The sequence below is a fragment of the Macaca fascicularis genome, chromosome 17, assembly GCF_037993035.2.
Source record: "Macaca fascicularis isolate 582-1 chromosome 17, T2T-MFA8v1.1".
NCBI classification, from domain to species: domain Eukaryota; kingdom Metazoa; phylum Chordata; class Mammalia; order Primates; family Cercopithecidae; genus Macaca; species Macaca fascicularis.
In genome coordinates, this window is record NC_088391.1 from 80,903,974 (window position 1) to 80,916,823 (window position 12,850).

Below are 12,850 nucleotides of genomic sequence, written 5' to 3' on the forward strand. Positions count from 1 at the left end.
CATTCACATCTAGGTCACACAACATTGGCATAGAATTGAGCAGAAGGCTACATAAGGAAAACTCAACAGTTGGGGAAATGTGCATAGGGACAGTGAGAGAGGGAACTGGTTTGGTCAACCTACCAAAAAAAAAAAAAACCTATAAGAAAGATGATTGATATTGGTTCACTGGTACTAGAAACTGCCAAATAAATAAACATGGTGATACACATGAACATAAAAGATGCCAAATTGCAACAAATTTACTTTGATTTGCTACTTGCTGACTTGGATTCCAGAAGTTGGGGTGGGATGGGGGTTATATGGAAGCACCATCACATAATTTTTCCTGCAGTAGCTTGAAAGTTTTATTTGTCAGTGGGCATAAGAGAGTATATTATTCATATAATGGCTATTTCCAGTTTAAAGTGTCTGGTTTTATCACCATTATTTTATAACCAAGTCCTCAGCTAAGCATAGATGGATGTTGATAGTGCTTTTTTCCTTTCCTTATTACGCACTCTTAGTGCAATACACTGATGAATCAGGCTGAGCAATACCATGTCCTTTGAGCCAGTGTGAGGGGGACACAATTTTTTTTTTTTTTTTTTTTGAGACGGAGTCTCGCTCTGTCGCCCAGGCTGGAGTGCAGTGGCCGGATCTCAGCTCACTGCAAGCTCCGCCTCCCGGGTTTACGCCATTCTCCTGCCTCAGCCTCCCGAGTAGCTGGGACTACAGGCGCCCGCCACCTCGCCCAGCTAGTTTTTTGTACTTTTTAGTAGAGACGGGGTTTCACCGTGTTAGCCAGGATGGTCTTGATCTCCTGACCTCGTGATCCGCCCGTCTCGGCCTCCCAAAGTGCTGGGATTACATTGGAACACAGGAATAAAATTTAAATAGAACACCATCTCTATTCCCTAGTGAATAAGTTTATATTCTTCCATGAAAACTGATAAATGTCAAAGTCCCCTTTGTTGATTGAAGAAAAAGAGCACTTTTTTTTTTCTTCACTGTCTTGTCTTTTCAGTGTAAAAAAGAAGTTGGAGAGAGAACTTGACAAAACACAGATAGATGCTCTGAGTCTGGTTGCAGAATATAAACATTCAAAGACTAAACAGATGAAATAAGTTGATGAATCGTTGCTAATATGACATAGAGGCAGACAAACAAAGATGCTGTGAGTTCCCAAGCTGAGTTTTGGGATACAGAGAAGAACCAGGCCACTAAAGGACAACCCAGGATTTTGTATTTGGAATCCACAAAAAAATTACATAAACAACAGTGTTGAATGCCTAAAGTTTAGTATTTGTGGTACATTAAAACATACGCCACACACAAACACACAAAACCTTATTTTGTCAGAGTACCAAGTTGCTTTCTAACTCTAGGTTTGTTTTTTTGTCCACTATTTGTTTCAGCAATACTACAATGATTTGACTTACATCCATCTCTTTCTCAAGCTGCTATTACCTTGTCAAAAATCTTATGGAATAAGACACGTTCCTGATAATATTTATCACTATTTTGCTATTATCTGATAAAGCTTTCGTACTATTACCAGAAATATCATTCTAGAATATTATTGTTATCATTTTTATTTTTTGCACATTTTAGTGACCTCCAGTGACCTGGATAATCTTTGAAAAAGAAACAAATTCTACAAGGTCCTATGACAATGATTACATTGTCATACTATTTCCAGCCTCTTTGACAACCTAACCTGGTACTGTAATTGCTCTGAGCATACCATAGATCTCCTCCAATTTATTCACTCTAATTCCTTTCTTTTTTCCATAAATATTTATTGAGCATCTACTACGTGGAAGGCATTGTCAAAATTGTTGTGACACAGTGAAAGAAAAAATCTTGCCATTTTGAAGTCTACAGTCCTGTGGGAGAAAGCAGGAGATAAATATGATAAATAAGTATATTACACTGTATATTAAAAGGTGAAAGGGCCGGGCGCAGTGGCTCACGCTTGTAATCCCAGCACTTTGAGAATCTGAGGTGGGCAGATCACGACATCAAGAGATAGAGATCATCCTGGCCAACATGGTGAAACCCCGTCTCTACTAAAAATACAAAAATTAGCTGGGTGTGGTGGCGTGTGCCTGTAATCCCAGCTACTTGGGAGGCTGAAGCAGGAGAATCACTTGAACCTGGGAAGTGGAGGTTGCGGTGAGCCGAGGTCATGCCACCGCACTCTAGCCTGGCAACAGAGCAAGACTCTCTCAAAAAAGAAAAAAAAAGTGAAAGGTGGTAGGAGTAAAAAAAATACTGAATAGGAGTGTATGCTGTTGTAGGAGGAGGGGCTTCAAGAATGCATTACATTGGGGAATATATATTTTTTCTATCAATAATTTTGTTCTACAACTAGAATTAATAGGCCTATCTTTTCCAAAGAGAATCTACATATAATATCCTGCATCTGCAGAAAATACTCTGAAAACTGCTTTCTCCCTGAAAACTGTGTTCCCAAATCTGAACACCTTTCCTCCCTAAAGCTGCGTTTGTAGCATTTAAAAATTGATGTTTAACAGTATCTCCCAAGGCTCTCTTATACATTATATTTTACATTTTTGCATTTCTTTTGGGAAAATCATTCACTCTCAGGGCTTCAGGAATCCTCATTGGGCAGATGACATTCACATTTATATACTCGCCAATGGCATTTATTTTGTGGGATCTGGCAGTAGCCTGCAATGCAATGGGGCTCTCTCTTTGTCCCCAGCGGATCGGCAGGTCGAGAAATACTAGACACACACAAGATAGTGAAAGCTGGGTCCAGGGGGTCACCGCATTCTGGTCCCGCGATGCCGCCAATGCACTGGTTATACCAGCATTTACTATTGAATTTTGGTGAGGGCGGGTGTAGGTTAGTGAGGGATTTAGGGTCGTTTGATTATGAGGTGAGATGGTCACATGGGGATGAAGTAATTCTTTCACATAACGTCTGTATGCAGAAGTACAGTATACAGAGATACGAATTTACAATATAGTGTGTGCATCAGTAATTTCTAACAGAGCCTTAAAACAGAAACAGTCTTTCCACAACCTATGATTAGCAAGATATTAATCAGCAGTAGCAGTTGCAGCAAAAGCTAGTTACAAACAATCAATAGAAACAGGACGTGAAGCTAGACAACTGGTTAGACCAGAAATTCTCAGAAGGGAGTATGCCTTAATCCTGAAGAGGCCTAGAAAAGCCATGGCAAGATGAGGGCGTTTATATTCCTATCTTATCCATAGGAACTGGCACCCCTCATGCGTCCATTTATAGGCTCTCCACAAGGGTCGCATTCCATTCCCAGAGCTATGAACATCTGCTTTTCTGGGATAGGAGTCTTGGCGATGTGAAACCTCCCTGACTGCATGTCTGCTCATAGGCTCTCTGCAGGGGGAAGCAGATCACATGCTGTTGGCTCATTCTGGCAGCCCAACCTGGCATTGTCTTTCCACAATCCTGCATGCAGTTCTGTATTTACAATAATCAGGAGCATTTCATCTTTTCTTCTGTAGCAATAGTTTCAGGGGGTCTCCCTACACACTTCCTAGAATACTAGCTCATATACCTAACTAGCTACCAGAGTTACCCATCTGAATGTCTCAACAATACCTCAGTTTTTAAACTAAATTCTGATCTTTCCTGTGAAACTAGCCCCTGACCCCAAAAAATGAAAATTCTGGAATAGGTGCTATTCATTTTGAAGCCCAAGTCAGAAAACCAGAAGTCATTCTTGATCCATTCCTTTGTTTCACTAGCCACAGCCAGTGTCTTAGATTTTTCTCTATTTCTATTACTAAACTCTTCATGCTCCTCTTGGCTGGTCTCTATGAATCTACTCTGGTACTCTGCAAACCATTTTACACATTAATACCAAATATATATACACACATATACATATGTATAGCTATGAAATACATACATATATGTATATACGAAATAAATATATGTATATATAAAATACATATATATAAACATCACATTCTACACTATATATACACATATACGTGTGTGTATATATATACATATGCTGGTCTCTATGAATCTACTGTAGTCCTCTCCAATCCATTTTACACATTAAGGACAAATATATATATATATGTGTGTGTGTATATATATATTTGCCTAAATCTGTGAATGTACATATAAAATACAATGATTATAAAAAATACATATATTACATGTAAATATATTTGGCCTTAATGTGTAAAATGGATTGGAGAGGACCAGAGTAGATTCATAGAGACCAGCATACACACACACACACACACACACACACACACACACACAAACACGTATATGTTTAGATATACATAGTAAGGTGATTACTACAGTTAAGCAAATTAACATACTTATTATCTCATATAGTTTTCTTTTTTCTTTCTTTCCCTTTTACTTATTCTTTTATTATGCATATATTTGAAACTATATAACCATTTCCAACTTTAAGTAACTGGTAAGAGTACCTAAAATCTACTCACTTGGCAAATTACCAATAATAATATTGTACAGTATACAATACAGTATTAACTAGAGTCTTACTTTTTTTTTACGGTAGCTCTCTAGACTTATCTAGCCAATATAACTGCAACTTTGTACTCTTTAACCTATATCTTCCCAGTTCTTCTCCCACAGCTCCACCCAACCCACCCTAGCATCTGCTAGCCACCAATCCACTTTCTGTTTCAATCTATTCCCTTTCTTTTAAAGATTTCACATATTGAATCTGTGAAAGGTGATTATTCAAATTGGGCCATTCTTGTCATTCTAACTAAAACAGAGATGAGAAGTCAGGGGGGAAAAACACTCAGGGTGCAGAATATTGCTCTAAAAAATATAATTGACTGCAAGCCCTGAAGCTAAAACTGCCTGCTGTAACCCTAAACCAGTTTCGTCAAATGGCTCCTAAAAGATCTGCTGTAACTCTAAGACTAGTTTTGCCCACCACCGTCACTTACCAGTCACAACTTGCCTCCTCTTCAGAACCTTACTAGCACCAGTGAATTTTCTCAAAGAGCAATATGTAATATTTATCCTTTTTATGACCTCTACCCTTCCTGTTCTTCGAACATATTGAAGACAACTCGGTTTGCGTGTATGCCCTGAATTGCAATTATTTTCTCCCAAATAAACTATTTTAATTTCAGAGATTTGTCTCTATAGCTTATTTGACTTTAATAAATAATAATAAAAATACTGAGACCCTGCAGTATGTCTTTCTGTGTCTCACTCCTTTCACTTATAATATCCTCTAGGTTTATTCATTTTGTAGCACAAAATGTTTTTTAAACTGATGATTTTATTCACTTGGTTAATATTTCTCTTAACTTTTTATCGCTCTTTGGAAAAAAAGCACAGTTCTTCAAGAGGTTTAAAGACCCACTAATGTAATCGCTGACTCCCTTTCTAACCTGGTTACAACTAATCTGCTCCTGGGTTTTGTGCCCGAACCTTCCTGACCTTGTTTCCGTTTCACCAATGTTCCATGTTTTCTCCTACCATTGACATTTTGCACATTATTTCCCTTCTTCCTGTATTATTCCATTCTCTTATAATCAGAACTTCCCTAATCAGTATTATGCTATCTTTACTCAAACGTCAGAATTTAGGACATATTCTGACTTGATCATTATATATTATATGCATATAACAAAATACTACAGGTACTCCATAAAGAGATACAAATTTTATTTATCACTAAAAATAAATACATTAAAAGACTTAAGAAAAGAATTTAGGATAGCTATAAATTCCCCCAAGATACTATTCCTAATCTTCCATTCAAATACAGGGTATTTTTCTAACTTATTTTTCACAGAACCCATTTGTCTGCCTTTACAACACATCTCAATCTGTATTTCTACATTTATTGTTGTTTCTTTTTTTTTTTCCCAATGCTAGTGTACTCATCATACCAAAAGAACCATAGCAAGCAGGAACTATATATCTTTTTGCTCACCATTTATTCCCAGTGTCTTGCCGTGTTCCTAGTACACAGTAGTGTTACTGACACACCAGGGATTCGGTGTCAGTCCTGCTGTTCGCCACACAAAAAGCCCATCACTGGCCAGGCGCGGTGGCTCACACCTGTAATCCCTGCACTTTGGGAGGCTGAGGCAGGCAGAACAGAGGTCAAGAGATGGAGACCATTCTGGCGAACGTGGTGAATCCCCGTCTCTACTAAAAACACAAAAATTAGCTGGGCGTGGTGGCGCGTGCTTGTAGTCCCAGTCCCACCTACTCGGGAAGCTAAGACAGGAGAATCACTTGAACCCGTGAGGCAGAAGTTGCAGTGAGCTGAGATGACACCATTGCACTCCAGCCTGGCGACAGAGCGAGACTCCATCAGGAGGGGGGAAAAAAAAAGCCCATCACTGAGACATTGAGTATTGCCAACTAAAAAAGCTTTTATTGGATGTTGCAGTCAGAGATGAGAGCTCAGTCAGTCTCAAATCCAACTCCCTGACTAACTCAAACCAGAGGTTTATATAGCAGGCAAGAAATGTAACAATGTGTAAGAAAACAGAAACTTGGGAGGGGCAAGGAAGCAACCGTGTGGAATGAGGGGTGCAATCTGGTTTCAGTTCTTTGATACTTTTGTGAGAGGCCTGAAGGTCATTTCCTGAGGAAGAAACTCAGATAAAACAACTGTAAGTATCAAGTTTTTAAGACCAGGAGGGTCAATTTCTATGTTTATCAAAAAGGATAGTCTATTGGGCAACTGGGTGAGTTTCAGTGGGAAATCTCAAATTTGTGAAATGCGTGAGGAAACACGTAAGTCTGCCTCTGGTACTTTATGAAAACAATTTAAACTATTTTGAAAAGCTTCCGTAACTTCTTACTGCAACTCTGGATTAATTAGAAAGATATTGCTTTTATAAAATTGAGATAATTTCATTTTCAAATAGAAGGACATGAAAAGATATAAATACTTTCTTTGAATTTTGTTGGTAGTGTTTACAATATTGCAGCTTCTAAATAATTCTTAAATATTATACTTAGTACAGACATAATTTGCAAGTTACACATATTTACAACTTGACTTATGCTTTGAAAATGCCCTTAAAAATAACAGAAACTTATTTATTTGAAATATTTATTATGACTTATTCTGTCTATAGATTTTTCCACTTTACATAACTGATGAGTTCTATATTAGCAATACTATAACAAGTACTGTTTTTTTAAGTAGAGGTTATGAAGCATCTATAACTCTTAGAACCTTTGTGATTTTTCTTCAGAGTACCTTCTGAAGTCAAAGGTCTCCAAAAGCAAAGATAAAAGCTATAGATGGACTCTGTAGGGAACAACTGCACAGAATGAGTTGAATGATACCCTGGAGCCATCTTTTGAAGACGGATACTCTCTCTGGGTCAGGTTGGAGTACAGTGTTAATGTCAAACGACCATCACACAAACCAAGCTCCCCTGTGACTTTAGCAGTGATGTATACTCCCAATAAAGAAGTCATTATGAGTTCCTCCAATGACTGACCCCATTTATATAGTATCTAATCTATTTCTAATGAAAATACACTGGCTAGATGCACTTACAGTCTTTTTAAGGAATCATACTCTGCATGTTATACATTCTGGAATGCCCATTTCACCAAGTCTTTGCAGCGTATGCAATTGCCTGCTATAGAATCATGATTTTGAATTAAAAAAATAAAATAAAATTCTGATATTGAATGGCCTGTCTGAATCTGGAAACAGACCCTACATCTTCTTTATCAGAAAACATGCTATTTAAAAACTAAATGCAAAGAATCAATGGAAGTACTTTAACCTAAGGCACTCCAAATAATAGAGAGATGCTATCAAAATATAATGTTTCCAATCCAAATAAAGATTAGCATCCAAGAAGGGGAATAAGGAAAACATTAAATGCCTTACAAATTACAAGGATGTAGTAGTTGGCGATTTAATTAGCTAATGATTTAAGTCATCTGAGTTCTTAGAGAAGAAGTTCAATATGAAGGCTGAGTTACGACTATTATAAGCCAGATAACTGATACTAAGGAAACGATTTATATGAATTAAAAATATTTTATGAGCTTTATATAGTGGTGATGGTAGTACATAATTTCAGTATAGCTAGAAAGGAGAAAATATTTATTATGCTTATTAGAGAAGAAAGATAATATTTTTTGCTTAAGAAAAACAATATAAAATAGACCTTTCATAAAAGCATATTTTAATGCACCTACATTGTTATTCTATCCCTGTGTTCCATAATTGTTAAGTCTAGTTTCCCAGTGCGGATGATCCATCATATAAATTGACTTGGAATATAATTGATGTTCTCCTCGTATCAGTATACTTCAATTTATGTCTTAGCCATTAAAAATATATATTCAGCATTTCAGCACTGATTAAACACTATAATAAATTTGATTTTACTGAAAAAGTCAATGCAAATTTATTTTTAAAAATTAGAATATATTAGTTGTCTCTGAATTTTTTTATAATCATTTGAACTTTTGAAAAGCAGACAAAGCAAAAATACAGACTAAGGAAATATCTGTATTATTCCTTGAGTATTTTGGTAAACTGTTTCTGTAAACGTTTTATAAATAAACTCTTTATCCTTACTGGCAGCCTTGCAATTGTGACTGACAGTTTTCTTAGGATACTTGGAAAGTTTCCTTTAGGTAAGTGAGTTTTACATTCTACTTACTTGCTCATAGTTCTATAAGTATTGCCATTTCTACTCAAAACCACCATTATAAACAGATAACATAAATGTCTTGCTGTTAGGCCCTGTGTTTACATTGTTATAGCTCCTTTCATCTGCCTAGTACCCATCAAAGGCTTCTCATTTTATTTAGAGTCAACTCCAAATCCCTTGTCATAGCTCAGAAGACTCTGTATCATTGTCATGATTTGTTTTATGTGTCAACTTAGCTAGGCTATAGTACTTAGTTATTTAGTTGAACACTAATATAGATATTGCAGTGAAATCATTTAATAAATGGGGATAATATCTGAGATAAATCTCTTTACATGTACACATATGTACATATACACACACACATGAACATACTTTTCATTCAATCACATGCACACTCACTTACATGCACATATTCTGTTGGTTCTGTTCTCTGGAGAACCTTGACTGACACCAATCGTCCATCTCTGTGCTATCTCACCAGCCTCATTTCCCACGAGTGTCTTCCCTACTGAGACTACTCTAGGCACAATTTTCTTGGGTTTAATCTTTTTGAACCAAGGGTGGTGGGTTTTTGTTTTTTTTTTTTTCTGGTGCTCAGTGTCCTAATTTGGCCGTTATCTTATTACATTTCTTCACCTGTTTTAGGATTCCATTTTCTTTCCTAAAAGCTGTCAGCCAAAAACCTTACTGCATATAGAATTTACTTCTCATGATATGGAATTAGAAATTTCAGATTTTCTTTCTGCTTTATTAGTAACCTCATTTGTCATTCATATTTTATTTCAACATTTTCTTTTAGAATGCTGGTGATATATATATATATTTTACTCAGGGCAAAAATACAAAAGATTTGGGAAATAAATCACATTTTTGAAGCAAAGTTCCTCAAAAATATTGTCTATTACCTCAGTTGCCTTTTTATCTTCTTGTGTGTATATGTGTATCTATGTATCTATCTCTATTGTGTGCACATTATTTTTAAAAATAACAGTGATCTAACTGAGAAGAGAAATGTTGGCACAGCCTGGCCATGGATTCTACTCATTCTTGTTTAATCTAGTTTATATTATGAGATGGGTGAGGTGGAAGTATTCAGATTTCTGACATCTAGTTTTCACATATCCTGGTGGAGCATTTCATTCAAGTAACTATAACCATTCAAAATTAACACTCACATTCATACATACTATCTGTCATACTTAATTAGCAATGTTTTGATTTGATCTTTGTCGTGTTTTCCGTTCTAAAAGTATTTGATTTTTTTTTCCAAGACAAAGGGGAACTTCTCCAAATTATAGTCCTCTGTGATTTTTTTTAAAATTCAACAGATGACTTACTTCATAAAACTATTTTCTTGCTAAAATTAGCAACAATTTAAAAAAATCATAAATGGTTATAACTGAATCTTTCTATTCTCTGTTGTTCCCATTTCTTTCTAATTGCAAACCATTCTTCCTGAGAAATAGTATATTTACTCCTTAATAGCCTTTCTTCTCCTGCTGTTTATTCTTTAGCTAAAGTTATAATCTCACATTTGTGGCATTATAATCATCTCTACAGTCACTAATTGTTCTAAAATGCTACTTTAGGTGAAGGTATACAGCAGGGAGTCAGTAAGCTATGGGAAAAACAATGATGCAGTTCTCACCTGTGCACATTTCTTTGTGTGATGAAGGGAACAATTATCAAATAGAGGTTGATTTCCTGCAATTGCTTCAAGTTATGTTGTTTTTTGAACTTTAAAAAATAGATCATGTTTCCTAAGTTAGTTACTTTTTAGTGCTAACATATTATAATAGATTTTAAATCACTTCACCTGTTGAGCGAGTATAGTTAATTGTTTTGCATTTATTTTGCTTTGTAGAATCCAACCTATGTTTATGCTTGCTCAAAGATACAACATTCCCAATTATTTTCTAAAGATAATTTTTGGGATTATTTTGCGTGGGAAAATCTAGATGAAAACAAATTATGAAATAAAATCTGTGAAAGTAACTTGTACTTTGAAAGCACAATTATATTTAAAGAAAATCACTTATAAAATGTTAGATTCCTTTTTGGTTCTGTCACTGCATAATGAAACATCTATATTAATTTAGGTTCATTTAATATAATTTAACATAAGTACAAATCTGACTCAAAAATTAAATAATTTATATATGTATGTGTGTATATACATATATATTTGTAATTTAATGAAGACTTCATATATATTTAATGAAGATTTCCTCAAAGGGTATTCGTGAACTTTTACTTAACACACTTCTCAGCAAACTTCTGAGATTTCTTCTGCAGACACTTTCCTCTTTCCAAATCTCACAATTACAAAGGAATTTATCATTCTTTCCCGCTGTCCTATCAGTGTGCTTTTTTGAGAGTAACACATCTCTCCTCCTTTACCCTTTCATTTATCTTCGAATATCATAATGACTGCCCACATACTAACACTGAGTTCTTCCCTGTTGTCTGAACTAAATGAGCCAGAGGCAAATTGTCCTATTATATTGTTTCCCTCTATGTACATATCGCGGAAGTGTGATATTTTCTTGCATTACCTTCCTTACAAAAACACTCATGGAATATTTCTGATGCATAATTGTTGCCCTTTTTATAAGGATCAAAATTTCTTCCTCAGTGCATTGTTAATATAAACAGTGTGTCATTTTATCAATGACATACTTAGAATAGGTTATTAATAAATATTTACCTATCCATTAATACATATCAATAAATATTTACCAATTTAGGAAACTAATTTGACCCCAACCTTAATTCTACCTTTTTATGAACAACAACAAAACAATCTGGGAAGATAATTTCACAAAGTGCCAAGACACAGTACCTTGTTCATTCGTTGCTAAAACATTAGATGTTTTCTCCTGTAGCAATTGCTTTCATTTCTATAAATTGAACCATTCACCTGTTCAATGAAGCAAATAACTTCATTATATCATATTTGTATTGAGGTTTTTGAAACTCTGATGAATTTGATTTTCTAGATTGGATTTTTAATGTTTGTGCAAATTGTATTTTTTTCTACACCTATGAATATTCTTTTGGAAGCTACTCTAGGGGCCTGTCCTTTAGTTCTCTTGCTTTAGACACTCTGGAAAAACAAGGCACTGCTGCAGTGGGAGGGCTCCCTTTCATTTGTTCTTGGTGTTGTATGCCCTTAGAGATTCAAAATCACTTTTCGGTTTTAGCTTAGTGGAATTGAAAAGATTAACTCCAAGAGGGTCAAATCATATGACCTTGGAAAGAGGATTTAATGGAGATATACTATTGATTGTTTCTGAATATCACCTGCCTAAATTTTTGTAGATAGCAAACGATAAGTAGAACACTGAGTAAAAGGCAAAACTTTTAGAGAAGTAACTTTAAAATTTCAGGTTATTTTTCCTGTTTTGAAAAATATATGTTTAATATCTCCTTACCACCTCTTGCAAGTAATAGTTTATCTGTTCATGCATAGCAAATTACCTCTCATGTAGCTTAGAGAAATGTGTGAACTCTTTACATAAATGAAAAGCAGATTGCTTCTTAGAAGAGTAGGTACTACTTCTGGCTCTGCTACCTTCTCTTTTGTAACCTTGCTTAAATTACTTAAAATTTACTAATGTGTAATGATAGAGTGCTACAATATGTGATCTTTAGTATCTTTGCATATCTCCATAAGGCAGGACCTTAATACCTGCCCTCTGTTATTATATTGAGCTCTCTGTTTATATGTGTGTGTATCACAGCATATTTTTGATTCTGTAACTGACATTTTAACATGGTTATGTTAAAATCATGTTAAAACTAATCATGATAAAATGTTAAGTTACATAATTGGACTTGCGTTATCTATCTTGCATTGCATCAGTCACCCAAGTTCTAACTACCATATGTTCCATTACTAAAATACAAAAACATCAGCAGGACAAGTTATTTAATATCAAAAACTCCCTATGGGTCTTTTTGTATTTCTGTCTTCAGTATACTCACCTGTTTTATGAGCATGTAATCTCAATAGAACTCCATAATTATATTATAAATCTATGATAATTTTTAAAATAATAGATGAAAATGCTAAAAATAATAAAGAAGAATCAAGATATTTTATAGACTCATGTTTTTTATTTTAGTATTGGAAAGACCTGAAAGAAAACACCACCTCTTATTCCTGAATCATTTCAATAAATGGTCATTCAGC

General features: G+C 35.1%; 1 long non-coding RNA gene across 3 annotated transcripts in view; it reads left to right on the forward strand.

Moving 5' to 3' along the window:
• The first annotated feature begins 6,565 nt into the window (after positions 1-6,565).
• LOC102120185 (uncharacterized) overlaps positions 6,566-12,850 on the forward strand; it is a 67,510-nt gene continuing 61,225 nt past the window's right edge. For all 3 annotated transcript variants that reach the window (XR_010582634.2, XR_010582633.2, XR_012426694.1), the window contains exons 1-2: positions 6,566-6,633; positions 8,583-8,635. This is a non-coding gene — a long non-coding RNA (uncharacterized lncRNA). The remainder of the gene's footprint in view (positions 6,634-8,582; positions 8,636-12,850) is intronic.